We start from the raw sequence: 18,426 nt of genomic DNA on the forward strand, positions 1-18,426 counted from the left end.
AACCCAAACGGTTATTAAGAGCTTCGTGGTCAGAACGTAGCATCTCTTCTGAAACATATAGCCTTCATCTCCTACTTTACTACCCTTGATTAGCTGATTCGAAACGATATCACTCTTTCGTCTAAGCTTTCGTGAAGGATTCGATAATTATTTTACATTTTTTTAAAAATATAATCTTAAATAATGGCTCAAGAGTTCATCCTCGTATGAAGAAAATTATTTTATTGACAATACATGAAAAATTAACTCACAAAAAGCCTAGAAAACTATTTAAAAATTTTGGTACGATGAACAACAAAAAAACAAAAGAAAATACCAAAACATTGCCAATAGAGGGCACGCTGTCGACTTGTCTAAACAACTACTGTGTTCATCTATTTTAATAAACAGTTATAGGAAACATGAATACCAGAAGAAAAAATTATCTGTTATATGTAACAGGAAACTTTGAAAGTTCAGTGAATCATGTTCGAGTTAGAACTATGATACTTATTCAATGTTAATGTCACCATCTATTTTACTTCTAGTAGATATTTTCATATGTTAACAGTTAGACCTAAATGAGACAAACGATCAGGATGGAAGTATCTTAAGCCTAAGTGAGAGACACTAATGACTACGACGGAAGGATATGTAAGCCTAAGTGAGAGACATTAATGACTACGACGGAAGGATATGTAAGCCTAAGTGAAAGGCCTTTTAACGTCTAAGACGTAAGTACGTGTTAAGTTTAAGTAACGGACTTTTTAAAGTCCAGGTTGTATGATTATATTAAGTCTTAGCGAGGAACGTTTTAACATATAAGATTTAAAAATACGTTTAACTGAGCGACCTTTTACCATTTGAAATGTAAGAATATTTTAAACGTGAGCTAATGTGGAAGAATACAGATTTTGTGATTGTGTCAGTTGTTTAAAAAGTGAGATGTTTTTAAACTGAGCCATCAGAGAAACGGCTGTCTGTCTTTAGATATGTCTTAATTTCAATGTTTTAAGACCTTCATCAGACTAGACGTTTCAAAGAATCCATACTTGAGCAATAATTCAGGAAACTGAGTTAGTCCAGCTAATTAAACTAAAAAACATATATAGCTTTGTTTATAAAGCCAGGTGTTGTTATACTAAACCTACAGCTTTGTTTATAAAGTATCGTATAATTATATTCAACCTGTAATTTTCTTAATATAGTCACTGTGATTGTACTAAACCGGTAGCTTTGTTTATAAAGTCATGTGTTATTATACTCAAATTGTAGCTTGTTTATATAGCCACCTGTAATTTTATTAAACCTATAGCATTGCTTGTTTGTTTTTTTAATTTCGCACAAATCTACTCGAGGGCTATCTGCGCTAGCCGTCCCTAATTTAGCAGTGTAAGACTAGAGGGAAGGCAGCTAGTCATCACCACCTACCGCCAACTCTTGGGCCACTTTTTTACCAACAAATAGTGGGATTGATCGTCACATTACAAGGAGAGAGCATGTTTGGTGCGACCCTCGGATTACGAGTCGAACACCTTAACACACTTTGCCATGCCGGGCCTATATCATTATTTACACAGTCACTTGTGATTATTATATTCAGCCTGTATGTTTGTTTATAAAGTCACGTGCTGGTATACTCAAACTGTAGCTTGTTCATGTAGTCACCTGTGGTTTTATTAAACCTGTAGCATTGTTTACACAGTCACTCGTGATTATCGTATTCAACCTGTAGCTTTGTTTATCAAGTCACATGTGATTATACTCAATTTATAGCTTGTTTATAAAGTCACGTGTTATTATACTCGTAGCTTGTTTCTATAGCCACGTACTATTATACTAAACCCTGTAGCTTGTTTGTAAAGTCACTTGTTATTATACTCGTAGCTTGTTTCTATAGCCACGTACCATTATACTAAACCCTGTAGCTTGTTTATAAAGTCACGTGTTATTATACTCGTAGCTTGTTTCTATAGCCACGTACCATTATACTAAACCCTGTAGCTTGTTTATAAAGTCACGTGTTATTATACTCGTAGCTTGTTTCTATAGCCACGTACCATTATACCAAACCTGTAGCTTGTTTATAAAGTCACTTGTTATTATACTCGTAGCTTGTTTCTATAGCCACGTACCATTATACTAAACCTGTAGCTTGTTTATAAAGTCACGTGTTATTATACTCGTAGCTTGTTTCTATAGCCACGTACCATTATACTAAACCCTGTAGCTTGTTTATAAAGTCACGTGTTATTATACTCGTAGCTTGTTTCTATAGCCACGTACCATTATACTAAACCCTGTAGCTTGTTTATAAAGTCACGTGTTATTATACTCGTAGCTTGTTTCTATAGCCACGTACCATTATACTAAACCCTGTAGCTTGTTTATAAAGTCACGTGTTATTATACTCGTAGCTTGTTTCTATAGCCACGTACCATTATACTAAACCTGTAGCTTGTTTATAAAGTCACGTGTTATTATACTCGTAGCTTGTTTCTATAGCCACGTACCATTATACCAAACCTGTAGCTTGTTTATAAAGTCACGTGTTATTATACTCGTAGCTTGTTTCTATAGCCACGTACCATTATACTAAACCTGTAGCTTGTTTGTAAAGTCAATCATGATTATACTGAAACTGTAGCCTGTTTATAAAGTCACGTGTGACTATACTAAACCTGCTACTTGTTTATAAAGTCACTTGTTATTATATTCAAACTGTAGCTTGTTTATGTAGTGACCTGTGGTTTTATTAAACCTGTAACATTGTTTACACAGTCACTCGTGATTATCGTATTCAACCTATAGCTTTGTTTATCAAGTCACATGTGATTATACTCAATTTATAGCTTGTTTATAAAGTCACGTGTTATTATACTCGTAGCTTGTTTCTATAGCCACGTACTATTATACCAAACCTGTAGCTTGTTTATAAAGTCAATCATGATTATACTCAAACTGTAGCCTGTTTATAAAGTCACGTGTGACTATACTAAACCTGTAGCTTGTTTATAAAGTCACGTGTTATTATACTCGTAGCTTGTTTCTATAGCCACGTACCATTATACTAAACCTGTAGCTTGTTTGTAAAGTCACGTGTTATTATACTCGTAGCTTGTTTCTATAGCCATGTACCATTATACTAAACCTGTAGCTTGTTTGTAAAGTCAATCATGATTATACTCAAACTGTAGCCTGTTTATAAAGTCACGTGTGACTATACTAAACCTGTAGCTTGTTTATAAAGTCACTTGTTATTATACTCAAACTGTAGCTTGTTTATGTAGTGACCTGTGGTTTTATTAAACCCGTAGCATTGTTTACACAGTCACTCGTGATTATCGTATTCAACCTGTAACCTTGTTTATCAAGTCACGTGTGATTATACTAAAACTGTAGCTTTGTTTATAAAGTCATGTGTGATTATACGAAACCTGTACCTTTGTTTATAAACTCAAGAGTTATTATACTAAACCTGTATCATGTTTATAAAGTCACGTGTTATTATACTCAAAGTTTAGTTTGTTTATACATTCACTTGTAATTTTATTAAACCTATAGTATTGTCTTCACAGTCACAGGTGATTATATTCACCATGTAGCTTTACTTTACACAGTCACGTGTGATTATATTCAACGTGTAGTTTTGTTTCTATAGTCGCGCGTGATTATACTCAACCTATAGCTTTGTTTATAGAGTCACTTGTGATTATATTCAACCTTTAGTTTTCTTTATATAGTCACTGTGATTATACTAGACCTGTATCTTTGTTTATATGGTCACGTGTTATTGTAATAAATTCAAATTTGATTATAGTCACGTGTGATTATAAGAAGCTCACAGCTTTGATTATAGTCACGTGTGATTATAATAGCCTCACAGCTTTGATTATAGTCACGTGTGATTATAAGAAGCTCACAGCTTTGATTATAGTCACGTGTGATTATAATAGCCTCACAGTTCTGATTATAGTCACGTGTGATTATAAGAAGCTCACAGCTTTGATTATAGTCACGTGTGATTATAATAGCCTCACAGCTTTGATTATAGTCACGTGTGAGTATAATAGCGTCACAGTTCTGATTATAGTCACGTGTGATTATAATAGCCTCATAGTTCTGATTATAGTCACGTGTGATTATAATAGCCTCACAGTTCTGATTATAGTCACGTGTGATTATAAGAAGCTCACAGTTCTAATTATAGTCACGTGTGATTATAATAGCCTCACAGCTTTGATTATAGTCACGTGTGATTATAATAGCCTCACAGTTCTGATTATAGTCACGTGTGATTATAAGAAGCTCACGGTTTTGATTAGAGTAACGTATAAATATTTCTATAGTTTGTTACGTTGTAGTTTCTACCTTAACATAAACTTATTTAAAGCACGTTATTATACAATTTGGAATAACGTCCGGGTTAGAGCCATGAAGGCTCATTTAGAACCCGAGACCAGAATGACTATAAGCACCTGCCGCCTACATAGCAGGGTTACACTTAACAGAGAACTGAAATTGAATATCATAATTCTAACGTCTTTTCCGCTGGAAATTGCTCCTCGTGTTTTGTGGAACAAATTACGAGTTCATTATAATGAGAAACACGAAATTACTATACAACATATTGTCCTATCTTGCTTCTGTCTCCTTACTGCTCTGATAGAAGTTGATGTTTATTTTCAGAATCTCTGGGTAAAAATGGTAAAATTACTTTGACGTCACATCTGATTAACATGTCAGTTGTTCGTATTATTGAGGCCCAAGCTCAGTTATGACTACATCACTAGAAAAATTCGGTTTTTCAGTTTCTACTACAGGATACAAAACCACCTTGATAACCGTGAATTTTTTACGTGTGTGGATCTTGCGTAACTCAAGCTGAAAGATGAGGCGCTGAAAACAGGCACAGAAACGTCGACACCACCGTAAAGATGGTAAACATGATTAAACACACTCTGTCAATTACCATGGCAGCAAATTTCCACTCTGCTATGATTTCGTTTGCGTCGTCATCATCTCTCAAATGGTTTGTTATGTAACGCAGTTCACGAATAATAGCACTAATTTCTTTTTGCGTAGTAATACATGAATGTATAGCTCCACTGTCATCGGATGAAGGAACGTGGAAATAGCCAGATGTGGAGTACGCCGGTCCGAAGTCGTCATCAATGTCCAAGACGTTGGCCAGCAGGCTTCTGGAAGACCTTTCTTTAAGCTCTAACTCCTTCATTTTCTTATTGAACAAGACACTTTTTTCTCTTCTTTTTCGACCTGGCCTGCTCATGCGCAGAATCCAGGGAAGCCAAACGAGGAATATAGATTTTATCTTAAAAAGGAAAAGACATTAATGATCAGTCAGCAACACCTCCTGTTTTACAGCTCCATACATTAACACCAAATCATATCCTATCTTGATTATGTGATATTATGTTCTACAGCTCAACACATTAATACCAGATCACACCCCATTTTGATTATTTGATATGATGTTCTACAGCTCAACACATTAATACCAGATCATAACCCATATTATTTGATATTATGTTCTACAGTTCAACACATTAATACCAGATCACACCCCATCTTGATTATTTGATATGATGTTCTACAGTTCAACACATTAATACCAGATCATAACCCATATGGATTATTTGATATGATGTTCTACAGCTCAACACATTAATACCAGATAACACCCCATCTTGATTATTTGATATGATGTTCTACAGCTGAACACATTAATACCAGATCATAACCAATATGGATTATTTGATATTATGTTCTAGAGTTCAACACACCAGATCACACCCCATCTTGATTATTTGATATGATGTTCTACAGCTCAACACATTAATACCAGATCATAACCCATATGGATTATTTGATATTATGTTCTACAGTTCAACACAGTAACACGAGATCACACCCCGTCATTAACACCAACCCGTTCACACTCCATCTTTATTATATGATATTATGTTCTACAACTTAACACATTAACACCAACCCGTTCACACTCCATCTTTATTATATGATATTATGATTTACAACTCAACACATTAACACCAACCCGTTCACACTCCATCTTTATTATATGATATTATGTTCTGCAACTGAACACATTAACACCAACCCGTTCACACTCCATCTTTATTATATGATATTATGTTCTACAACTCAACACATTAACACCAACCAGTTCACACCCCATCTTTATTATATGATATTATGTTCTGCAACTCAACTCATTACCGCCATATCCTATCACATCTTGATTAATTGGTATAATGTTCTACACCTCAAAAAATTAACATCAGATCAAACCCCGTATTGATTATGTGATGTTATGTTCTACAGTTCAACACATTAACACCACATCACACCAATCTTCATATTTTGATGTTTTGTTCTACAGCTCAACACGTTAACACCAAATCACACCCCATTTTTATTTTATGTTATTATGTTCTAAATCTTAACACATTAACACTAGATCACACCCCATCTTGATTAATTGAAATTGTGTTATACAGTTCAACACATTAAATAAGATTACATCTCATATTGATTATATGATACTATGTTCTACAGCTGAACACATTAATACTAGAACACACCCAATGTTGATTATATATTTTTGTTCTACTGTTCAACATGCTAACACTAGTTAACACCTCATCTTGATTATATGGTGTTATGTTCTACAGTTTAACACAATAACACCAGATCACGACCCATCTTGATTACATGATATTATATTCTACAGCTCAACACTCTAACAACAGATCATAACTCATACTGTTTATGTGGTATTATGTTTTCAGTTCAACAAACACTACATCACTCCTTATATTGATTATATGATATTACGTTCTAGAGCTCGACACATTATAACCAGATGATACCCCATTTTATTACATATTATGTTCTTGAGCTCAATACATTAACACCAAATCACACCCCATCTTGAATATATAATACTATGTTCTACAGTTCAACACATTAATACCAGATTGCTCCATCTTGATTATATATCATGTTCTACTTATCAACACTTTGACACCAGATCACACCCCTTCTTGATAGTATATGTTATACAGCTGAACACATTAACACCAGATCACACCCCTTCTTGATAGTATATGTTATACAGCTGAACACATTAACACCAGATCACACCCCTTCTTGATAGTATATATTATACAGCTGAACACATTAACACCAGATCACACCCCTTCTTGATATTATATGTTTTACAGCTGAACACATTTACACCAGATCACATCCCATCTCTCTTGTATGATATTGTGTTATATAGTTCAACACAATACGACCAGATCACACCTCATATTGATTATATGATATTGTGTTCTACAGCTTAACATATCAACACCAGACCACACCCAATATTGATTATATGATATTAGGTTCTACAGTTCAACATACGAACACTAGTTAACACCTCATCTTGATTACATGGTGTTATGTTCTACAGCTCAATACATTAACACCAGATAACACCCTATCTTGATTATAAGAGATTATGTTTCACAGTTACACATATTAACACAAGATCACCCCCGTTCTTGATTATATGATATTATGTTATACATTTCAACACATTAATACCAGATGAAACCCCACAATGTATCTTCATTATATGATATTATGTTCTACAGCTCAACATATTAACACCAGATCACACCCGATATTGATTATATGATATTATATTCTTCAGCTGAATACCTTAACACCAGAACACACCCCATTTTGATTATATGATATTAAGTTTTACAGTTCAACACATTAACACCAGAACTCACCTCATATTGATTAAACGATATTATGTTATACAGTTGTAGGCATGAACACCAGATCGCTCGCCATCTTTCTTATATGACATTATATTCTACAGTTCAACACATTAACACCAGATCATACCCCATCTTTATTATTTGATATTATGTTCTACACTTGAACACATTAATAAAGACCATACCCCGTCTAGATAATGTGATATTAATTTCTACAGATCAACACTCTAAGACCAAATCACCCCCGATATTGATTATATTTTATAGCTGAACACTTTAACCCTAGATCCTACCCCATCTTGATTGTATTATTTTATGTTCTATATCTTTATACATTAACACCAGATCACACGCCATCTTGATTACATATTATGTTCTACAGTTCAACCCATTAACGCTAGATCACACTCCATTTTGATTATACGATATTATGTTCTACAGTTGAACAAATTAACACCACATCACACCCCACCTTGATTACATGATATTATGTTCTACAGTTCTACTCATAAACACCAGATCACACCCAATCCTGATTATATGATATTATGTTCTGCAGTTCAACATATTAACACCAGATCACACCCCATCTTGGTGTCATATTGAATATAGGACCTTATGTTATACTGTTCCACACTAAGTGGTTTGTTTTGTATTTAACTTCGAACTGCTTGTTTTATAAGTAATATTAAATGATATGATTTACTAGGAAATATATAGTTATTTCCTAGGACTAGAGAATGTTAACTGAGTTTATTGAAGTGGATTAGATATATAGTAAGTAGATGATGTTATTGAACTCTTGTTCCTCTTGAGAAGTACATCTGAATTCAACTTAAGGTATGTATTATATATTCCAAATATTTCGCTTAGAACACTTTATAAATATTTATTTTAAAGTTCAACAAACTGCAGTGTTTAGTTCAGAATAACAACATTAGTTTGCAGTTGGGTATTTAACCAAATGTTAGTTTTACTTTATACAAACTGGATATTTGTAGTTTAGTTCAGAGTATCACCATCAGTTGCTTGTTTAACCAAATTTTCGTTGAACTTTAAGGAAACTGGCTGTTTAAGTTTTGTTCAAAGTAATACCACCGCTTGCGTGTTTAACCAAATATTCGTGTTACTTTAATCAAACTAGCTATTTTAGTTTAGTTCTGAGTAACACCATCAGTTGCGTGTTTAACAAAGTATTCGTTTTACTTTAGAGAGTGGGTATTTGAAGTTTAGTTCAGAATAACACCACCAGTTGCTTGTTTAACTAAGTATTCGTGTAACTTCAATCAAACTGGCTATTTTAATTTAGTTCAGAGGAACACCATCAGTTGTGTTTTTAACCAAGTATTCGTGTAACTTTATGTGAACTGGCTACTTTAATTTAGTTCAGAGTAACATCACCAGTTGCTTGTTTAACGAAAATCAAGTTTTGATACACACACAGTCAGGCATCTCGTGGGTGTCCGAGTTACGGTGGTGGTAGTTCAAAACGACGACCGTCATGACGACAGAGAAAGCCACCATCACCATCGTACAAGCAAAATACGTACCTATTGAAGAAGGACAGTATATGAAAACAGTCGGAAGAACGGTTCATCAGTTAGATATTAAGCATATTTCAACCAATCTTATAAGTTTAATGTTACTGACGATGACACCCTCTTCAAGGTTTTCATATGAACTTCTGTTTTCAAAGTGAAGCAGCGTCATAAATATTTTAAACAAATATCAGTTTTTAAAAACAAACCTATAACTTGGTAGGATATTTTGTTTGATTTAAAGTAAACGGTGAACACTAAGAACATTGAAAATACTTGATAATCAAATGTTTATCCATATTTTCTTTGAAATTGAAAATGTTGTCTAGAGTGCTTACAGTAAATATTTCAACCTGATATGCTAGTGTTATATCATAAACAAATTAGTTAACTTTACGTTAAGATAAAAAGAAAACGTCAACATACTAAATATAACAAACACTTAAACTAAGTGCTGTGCTGTAGACACAACAGATTGACATTCAGTTCTGTGACAACAACAGATGTTGAGTGTAGAGACTGTGATAGAAGTACAAAACATGCTTCGGCAGGCAGAGTGCAAATACAAACAAGTGAGGCTAAGACAAAGTATGTAGGTGTTGGGAATAGTTAAGAGTGTTTCACCCACAGAATAGGGTACTGGACAGCATTAAACTCAAGTAACAGGGTTCCAGGTAGCTTTTAGCCCGCTGAGTGGGGCGCTGTGGATAGGTCCATTCATACAATGAGGTATTCGTCAATCTTTAATCTATATAAGGATGTGCTGGAAGCATTTATCCCTCAAAATGAGATACTGAAGGGTATTTAACCCGCAAACGGAATATTGGTGAGATCCTAACACGTATAGGGGTATTATTGTTAGGTTATACGTGCTAGGCTATAAGGTTTGCCTGGTAATAAAACCAAAACCACTCATTTACTTTAATCACTAATATGTGCTAGGCTATAAGGCTTACCTGGTAAGTAAACCACTCATTTACTTTAATCTCTAATACATCCTTGTGCAAATTAATTGAAACAAGACAAAAAATTACGATTTTTTTCAATTTTTTACGTCTTATTTCCGATAATCCAAAAATTACTCACAAATTAATACATGATATGACCGCCTTTATTTTTCAGAAGATCATTAATTCGCTTTGGCATCGATTCAACGAGTTGACTGCAATCTTTACTAATTTTTGGATCGCGGTACCACATCTCAATTATGGCCTCAATTAGCTTATCTTTCGTAGTACAGTCTTTTCCTCGAAGTCTTTCTTTACAAATCGCCCTAAGATTTTCAATAGGATTTAAGTCCAGAGAGTTTCCAGGCCAGTCCAGCACCTTTATTCGCGTTGTAGTCATAAAATTCTTCACAAGTTTCGATGTTTGGCACGGAGCCAGATCTTGCTGAAAAATGCCAGATCCATCTGGAAACCTTTTTTTTTTTCAATTCTGGAACGATTTTTCTTTGCAAAACTTCGATGTACTGTGGTCTTCGCATCATGCCTTGCACAATATGTAAGCCTCTGACGCCATAGTAGCTGAAAAAGCTCCAAAACATCTTCTTCAAGAGATGTTTTACGAACTGATTGATGTGAGATTCTCGAAGTTTCTCACCTAGAGATCTGCGAACATGCAGACTTCTTTGACCCTGTACGAAGAAATGAGTCTCCTCACTGAATAATACCTTTCTCCATTGTTCTTGCGTTCAGTTCTTGTATTTCAGACCCCATTGATACCGTTTTTCTTCATTGCGTTGGCAAGAAGTTGTTTTTTGACTGGTCTCCTTGCCCTTCTAACGCAATTTCGAATGACGTTATATTCCTCAAAATTTCGTCATATATCCCAAAAATAGATCGACCGTACTGCAAAACACAGCTAATGACGCTGTCTGTGTGAAAAAAAAATGACTATTAAAGGAAATCAGCGGTCCAGCGAGCCTACACCGGCCGCCATGTTGAAAATATTGTAAAATGACCATTTGTTTCAATTAATTTGCACAAGAATGTATGTGCTAGGCTATAAGGTTTACCTGCTAACAAAACGAACACCACTCATTTAATCACAAATATGTATTATGCTATAATGTTTACCTGGTAATAAAACCAAAACCACTAATTTACTTTAATCACTAATACGTGTTAGGATCTAAGGTTTACCTGGTAACAAAACCAAAACCTCTCATTTACTTTATTCGCTAATATGTGTTATGCTATAAGGTTTGCCTGGTAATAAAACCAAAACCACTCATTTACTTTAATCACTAATATGTGTTAGGCTTCACTAGCTCGTTTTAGAAGTATCTACCATTGAGCTTGCTTCGTTATTGTTGCCTACGGTTCAAGTAACCAATTGTCAAATTTAAGTTTACAATAATCTGATAAATAGGGAACAGTATTGGCTCGTTATGTGTGAGGACGTAATGAGTTTGTAGAGGTTAACAGAATGTGTAGAACTTACCAATCAGTGAGATGTCGTGGTTCTGAAAGCTACATAAACTACTATTCAATTGGAATGTGGCGACTGAAAATGTAAGCTTCCTTACAACACTGAGTACCCCATCTTCATATTAAATATTAACAAAGTGCTAATCCAGTTTGATCCAGTTTACAGAAAGACTGTGTCAATTTTGAAGTATAGTGGGAGTATTTATTAAAAATCAATTTAGACACAAGTTGTGTGTCAAACTTTTAGTTCCAAAATTCTTCTCGAAAATCCCGCGAATTGAACGAAGTGTTTTAATATAAATTCTACCAATTTTTATAATTTTAGACCTTTGAAAGCCTGTACGTAGTTTAACATTTTGGAGGACGTTTTGATATTGGATAAACTTAACATAGTTTTAATACATTGGCTTTGGAATAATATATTTGTTTTGAAAGAGGCTTTATCTAGTTTTAATATGTTGACTTTGATAATTCTAATAACTAGTTTATCGTATTGATTTGAGAAATGCAAATTAAGTTCCATATGTTTGCTTTGTAATTTTTCAAACCATAGCAGATAATAAATATTGGGCTACCTGTTGTTTCTACCGCGGTGAATCGAGTCCCATATATTAATATTGTGAGTCTCTAGCCTTGTTACTGTTTCGTCGTATGAAACATAAGGATAAAAAACTTAAACAAAAACTAGATAAAAAATTCTGTACTTTATATTCTGTATAGTTGTTTATATTATATTCTTTATACCTGTATGAAATCACAAAACTAAGTTACTGGAGAACTGACCAAATCAAATAGTTACTACCACAAACTTTAAACATGTAAAGTGCGGGATTCTTTGTTTGTTTTGGAATTTTGCGCCAAGCAACACCACAGCTATCTGCCCTAGCCGTCCCTAATTTAGCACTGTAAGACTAGAGGGAAGGCATGTACTCATTACCACCCACGCCAACTCTTGGACTACTCTTTTAACAACGAATAGTGGGATGGACCGTAACATTATAACGCCCCCACAGCTGAAATGGCGAGCAGATTTCATACGACGCGGATTTGAACCCGCGAACCTCAGATTACGAGTCGAACCCCTTAACCCCTGGCCATGCCGGGGCCAAAGGTAGGGGAACTGATTGTGTTAGTTTATGAAAGGATAAACTGGCAATGTTAGTTTGAAAAAGGATAAAGCGATAGTATTAGTTTATAGAAAGATAAACTGGTAGTGTTGATTTATTATAATTTTGCTGGGATTCTCCAGTGTTTATTTTGTATTTAACTAATTTTACTTTATGTGGCTGTTTGCGTGGAGATATTTAGGTATCATTAAGGTTGGTATGTGTGTATAGTTGTTAATATGAAACTAGTGAACACAAGGTAACAGACACAAACATCACACCTATCAGAGGAATACCATCAGAGGTCGGTGGCATGGTTTCCGCCACGAGAAGTAAAAACACCGTCAAGGAAAGTAGGATGGTGACACCTGGAAATAACAACAAGCGAGCATGGATGATTCATTCTGGGAACAAGGTAAGGTCTACTGACACGTGCAAGTAGGGATACAAGTGGTGACATGTAGAGAGTGTAGCATCACCTATGATGGATACAGCATCGGATGTAGGAGGCATGGACTGAGCTAACTGCAACATGAAAACCGTCAGCGACAATAGGATTGTGACACCTAAAGAATAAAGGTTAAGTCATTACAAAACATTATGTCAAGTATAAAGAAAACAATAGGACTGTGACACCTTGAAAATAAATGTTTAGTCATTATAACACATTACGTCAAGTATAAAATATAACAGGATTTTTACATTTAGAGAATAAATTTTTAGTCATTATAACACATTAACCCAAGTATAAAGAAAACAATAGGATTGTAACACCTGTAATATTTAGTAATTATAAAATTATGATGGGAAATTTTAGCCTCTGTTTTATTGAACGAAAGTTAATAAATTTTAAAAACTTAAATCGATATTGAATAATTCATTTTTTAATTGTGGATATGATGTTAATTAATTAGTTTTTAATATTTAAATTAATTACGGAAATACATTTGCTTATTCACAAGTGAAATGGAAAGTTAATTGTAAACCCAAATGTCAAACTAGGGTTACCGACCCAATGTTAACTTCTCTCCAGAATCCGGTGGTAGAGCAAACCCAGCAGGGCCATCGAAGATATTAATACACAAGGAATAATAAGGTTGAAGCCATAGTAAAGTGTCCGTCGTCTGATATGCAACGTGAACGTGATGTCCACGTATGGTTCTGGACAGCATGTGTAGTAGATCACGTTACGAACGCCTGGAAAACCTGATACATTTATCAAAAAAATTAATTAATCCTTAAAAGGCGAAATGAGAATATTCCATCTTGATATTTTAACATGTTTTACTTTTAGATGTAAACCTTAGTTAAGAAATTTAACATCTTATTCAGTAAACAGTCAATTTTAAATGTTTTTAATAAACATGTTAAATTCACCATACTTTCTACTGTTGCTGGTATTGCATTCTAACGATATTCGTTAGCTTAAATTATTATATGTTGTTTTCAGCTTAGGATAGGTCTTATAAAAATTGTTATCTATAACACTGTAGAACAATACAGGTGTTACCTATTGTGTTATATAGTTTATTTACTGTATCATGTAGTCTTTATACGTATCAGGCTTCATGGTGTTTATACCAATTCTACTTTATTGTATTTTTGTCGTTTAAAAATATTTTGAAATTTTTAAGAGAAAGAAGCTGAAATGTTACAGAGATTAGGCTTAGTGTGGTACTCTAATGTTTCCTATGTTTAATTTCAATGATCGTTCCGAGCTGGTTAAGTATCATGTTCAATTTACCCATGGTTATTTTGTCATCTTTCATTAACCCTAATCATTGCAAGGCTCTCTTGGAATAGTTTAGTGCCATTAACCACTTGCACAAATCTTTCGTTTTTTAATGTTTTAGGTTATATCAAATTCTTTCCTCTTTAACTCAACTAATGAGATAAGCTATTTTCGTATTTATAAAAATGGACGAGAATGGACATACTGGTAAGTCTGCAGTGCTAAATGCTGTATAGATTATTATTTTTTCAACCTAAACATTGTGTTTTTCTCGGACGCTTCATGAACTAGCTTATCTGAAGTAATAAGGTAGTCTCTCCTTCGCCTGATATGGGTCAGTAATGAGCCTGCTAAGTCTGCAGTGTAAATGTTCTATTTGCTAAATACCTATCAGGTCCCATTCTCCATTGACTAAATAATTGGAGAGATCTGCCTCTTCGCTAGGAAGTAAGAGGTCCAAGGCGTTTCCATCATAGGTCCAAGATCCGAATTTCATTATACACTTCTGATCGTCGAATGGAAACCATGTTATGTCAATCTTGCACGTGCTCTTGAAGATCCCCGGTGGAATATACGAACAACTACCGTTATGCTGGACTACAATGTTTGTGGGAAACGTGCTATCGATTCTCTCGTCTGCACTGTTATAATAATAATAATAAGATACTTTCACATTCTATCGTCTGCACTGTTATAATAATAATAATAAGATACTTTCAAATTCTATCGTCTGCACAGTTATAATATTAATAATAAGATATTTTCACATTCTCTTATTTGCGCTGTTTTAATAATAATAATGACACTTTCACATTCTATCGTCTGAACTGTTATAATAATAAAAAGATATTTTCACATTTTCCTTCTGCACTGTTATAATAATAATAAAATATTTTTACATTCTGTCTTCTACACTGTTATAATAATAATACGATGATTTCACATTTTCTTTAATACACTCTTATGATATTAATAATAAGATATTTTCCATGTTATCATCTACACTGTTATAATGATAATAAGATATTTTCACATTTTATTTTCTTCACTGTTATAATAATAATAAGATAATTTCACATTTTGTCTTCTGCACTGTTGTATTAATAATAAGATATTTTCTTGTCTGCAATGTTATAATAATAAAAAATTATTTTCACATTTTCTCTTCTGATTTGTTATAATAATAATAATAGGATAATTTGTCGTTCATTCTACCTGCTTATTTGATTACGTAGATAATAATTTTAGTGGTTAGTATTAGTTTTGACACAAAATCAACGAGAGACAAAAAACAACAAAGGTAATTGAGTCTCTACTGGCCATCATCACCCACCGCCAACTCTTGGGTTACTATTTTAACAACGAATAGTGGGTATTTATATTGTCTGTACTATATTACTATTACAGTGACTTGTCGGTAATGTGAATAAACACACGTATTAATACTGTCTGTACAACTTTACTGTTACAGTGACTAGTCGGTAATGTGAATAAACACACGTATTAATACTGTCTGTACAACTTTAGTGTTACAGTGACTTGTCGGTAATGTGAATAAACACACATATTAATTATGTCTGTACAACTTTACTGTTACAGTGACTTGTCAGTAATGTGAATAAACACACGTATGAATACTGTCTGTACAACTTTACTGTTGCAGTGACTTGTCGGTAATGTGAATAAACACACGTATTAATACTGTCTGTACAACTTTACTGTTACAGTGACTTGTCGGTAATATGAATAAACACACGTATTAATAATGTCTGTACAACTTTACTGTTATGTGACTGTCGGTAATGTGAATAAACACACGTGTTAAAACTGTCTGTAGACCTTTATTGTTACAGTGACTTGTCGGTAATGCGAATAAACACACGTATGAATACTATCTGTACAACTTTACTGTTACATTGACTTGTCGGTAATGTGAATAAACACACGTGTTAATACTGTGTACAACTGTACTGTTACAGTGACTTGTCGGTAATGTGAATAAACACACGTATCAATACTGTCTGTACAACTTTACTGTTACCGTGACTTGTCGGTAATGTGAATAAACACGTATTAATACTGTCTGTACAACTTTACTGTTACAGTGACTGGTCGGTAATGTGAATAAACACACGTATTAATACTGTCTGTACAACTTTACTGTTACAGTGACTTGTCGGTAATGTGAATAAACACACGTATTAATACTGTCTGTACAACTTTACTGTTACAGTGACTTGTCGGTAATGTGAATAAACACACGTATTATTACTGTCTGTACAACTTTACTGTTACAGTGACTTGTCGGTAATGCGAATAAACACACATATTAATACTGTCTGTACAACTTTACTGTTACAGTGACTTGTCGGTAATGTGAAGAAACACACGTATTAACACTGTCTGTACAACTTTACTGTTACAGTGACTTGTCGGTAATGTGAATAAACACACGTGTTTATACTGTCTGTACAACTTTACTGTTACAGTGACTTGTCGGTAATGTGAATAAACACACGTATTAATACTCTCTGTTCAACTTTACTGTTACAGTGACTTGTCAGTAATGTGAATAAACACACGTATGAATATTGTCTGTACAACTTTACTGTTACAGTGACTTGTCGGTAATGTGAATAAACACACGTATTAATACTGTCTCTACAACTTTACTGTTACAGTGACTTGTCGGTAATGTGAATAAACACACGTATTAATACTGTCTGTACAACTTTACTGTTACAGTGACTTGTCGGTAATGTGAATAAACACACGTATTAATACTGTCTGTATAACGTTACTGTTACAGTGACTTGTCTGTTATGTAAATTATTTTAAGTTGTAATTCATCTATTAAATTTTGATAAAACATATGACTCGCGATGTGTGCTTTCAGGCTATAGGGTACGATTATTGATTACCTGTTGTACATAAGAACGTCTGGCTTCCAGAGGTACTTGGGGGCTATCCGTATATCTCGAATTCCTCCATATTGAGACACATTCCATCTTAAATTGACATCCACCCATTCCTAAGACAAAACACAGAAAGATTTCTTAACAAACCTTTCATTTCTTCTTATAAAGAATAATTTGAAAAATAAAAGATTTATCGTCTCTGATTGATATATATTTATGTTTCTGTTAGAAGTCTAAACGACGTGTAAAATGTTTTATTAAGTAAATGTGTCAGACTCTAGAATCTAGATATCAACTTGGACATAATCAAACTTTTACGTTCGACTTAAAATAGTTATTAAATATGACTTTCTTCTTCAAAGTCTCTAACGTATATAAACACACATATTATCACTGTATGTACAACTTTACTGTTAACAGTGGTTCGATTGTAAAGTGAAAACATACATATTACCATAATAATCTTGAAAACATCCATATTACCATAAGAATCTTAGTTTTGTACCAAAACTAATTCAATTAGCTTTAGGACTAGATTGTTCTTAATAAATTAATATTTTGATATCATTTTACTTGTACGTTGAAGAACCTTTGGAATAAAATTCCATTAAAAAAGAGGTTATTTTAATGTATAATTCATCCATAAAATTTTGATAAAATTTCTCACTGTATATAAATCAAATATTTTCAAAACTTCTAGGTTTACCAGTTGTGCACTAAATAAACAACTAAATTCCATTAATTTTTAGTACGTAAATAGCGGAAACCAGTTCATTGTATGGTAAATAAACAGCTGGATTTCATTCATTGTGTAGTAAGTAAATAGACATGCTGTCTTTAATCTAAACAACTGGCTTGGATTTCATGTTCCATTTTGAATCTCTTAGTTTGAAAGAACGTG

General features: G+C 33.6%; 1 pseudogene across 1 annotated transcript in view; it reads right to left on the reverse strand.

The window, feature by feature from the left end:
- Positions 1 to 224: 224 nt before the first annotated feature.
- LOC143238108 (neuronal acetylcholine receptor subunit alpha-7-like) overlaps positions 225 to 18,426 on the reverse strand; it is a 121,772-nt pseudogene continuing 103,570 nt past the window's right edge. The window contains exons 4-9 of the transcript XR_013020408.1: positions 17,529 to 17,638; positions 14,995 to 15,248; positions 13,888 to 14,081; positions 13,355 to 13,441; positions 9,240 to 9,349; positions 225 to 5,311 (exon numbers count right to left, since the gene is read on the reverse strand). The product of XR_013020408.1 is annotated as a neuronal acetylcholine receptor subunit alpha-7-like (transcript). The remainder of the gene's footprint in view (positions 5,312 to 9,239; positions 9,350 to 13,354; positions 13,442 to 13,887; positions 14,082 to 14,994; positions 15,249 to 17,528; positions 17,639 to 18,426) is intronic.

This window comes from Tachypleus tridentatus, chromosome 2 (genome assembly GCF_004210375.1).
Source record: "Tachypleus tridentatus isolate NWPU-2018 chromosome 2, ASM421037v1, whole genome shotgun sequence".
Lineage (NCBI taxonomy): Eukaryota > Metazoa > Arthropoda > Merostomata > Xiphosura > Limulidae > Tachypleus > Tachypleus tridentatus.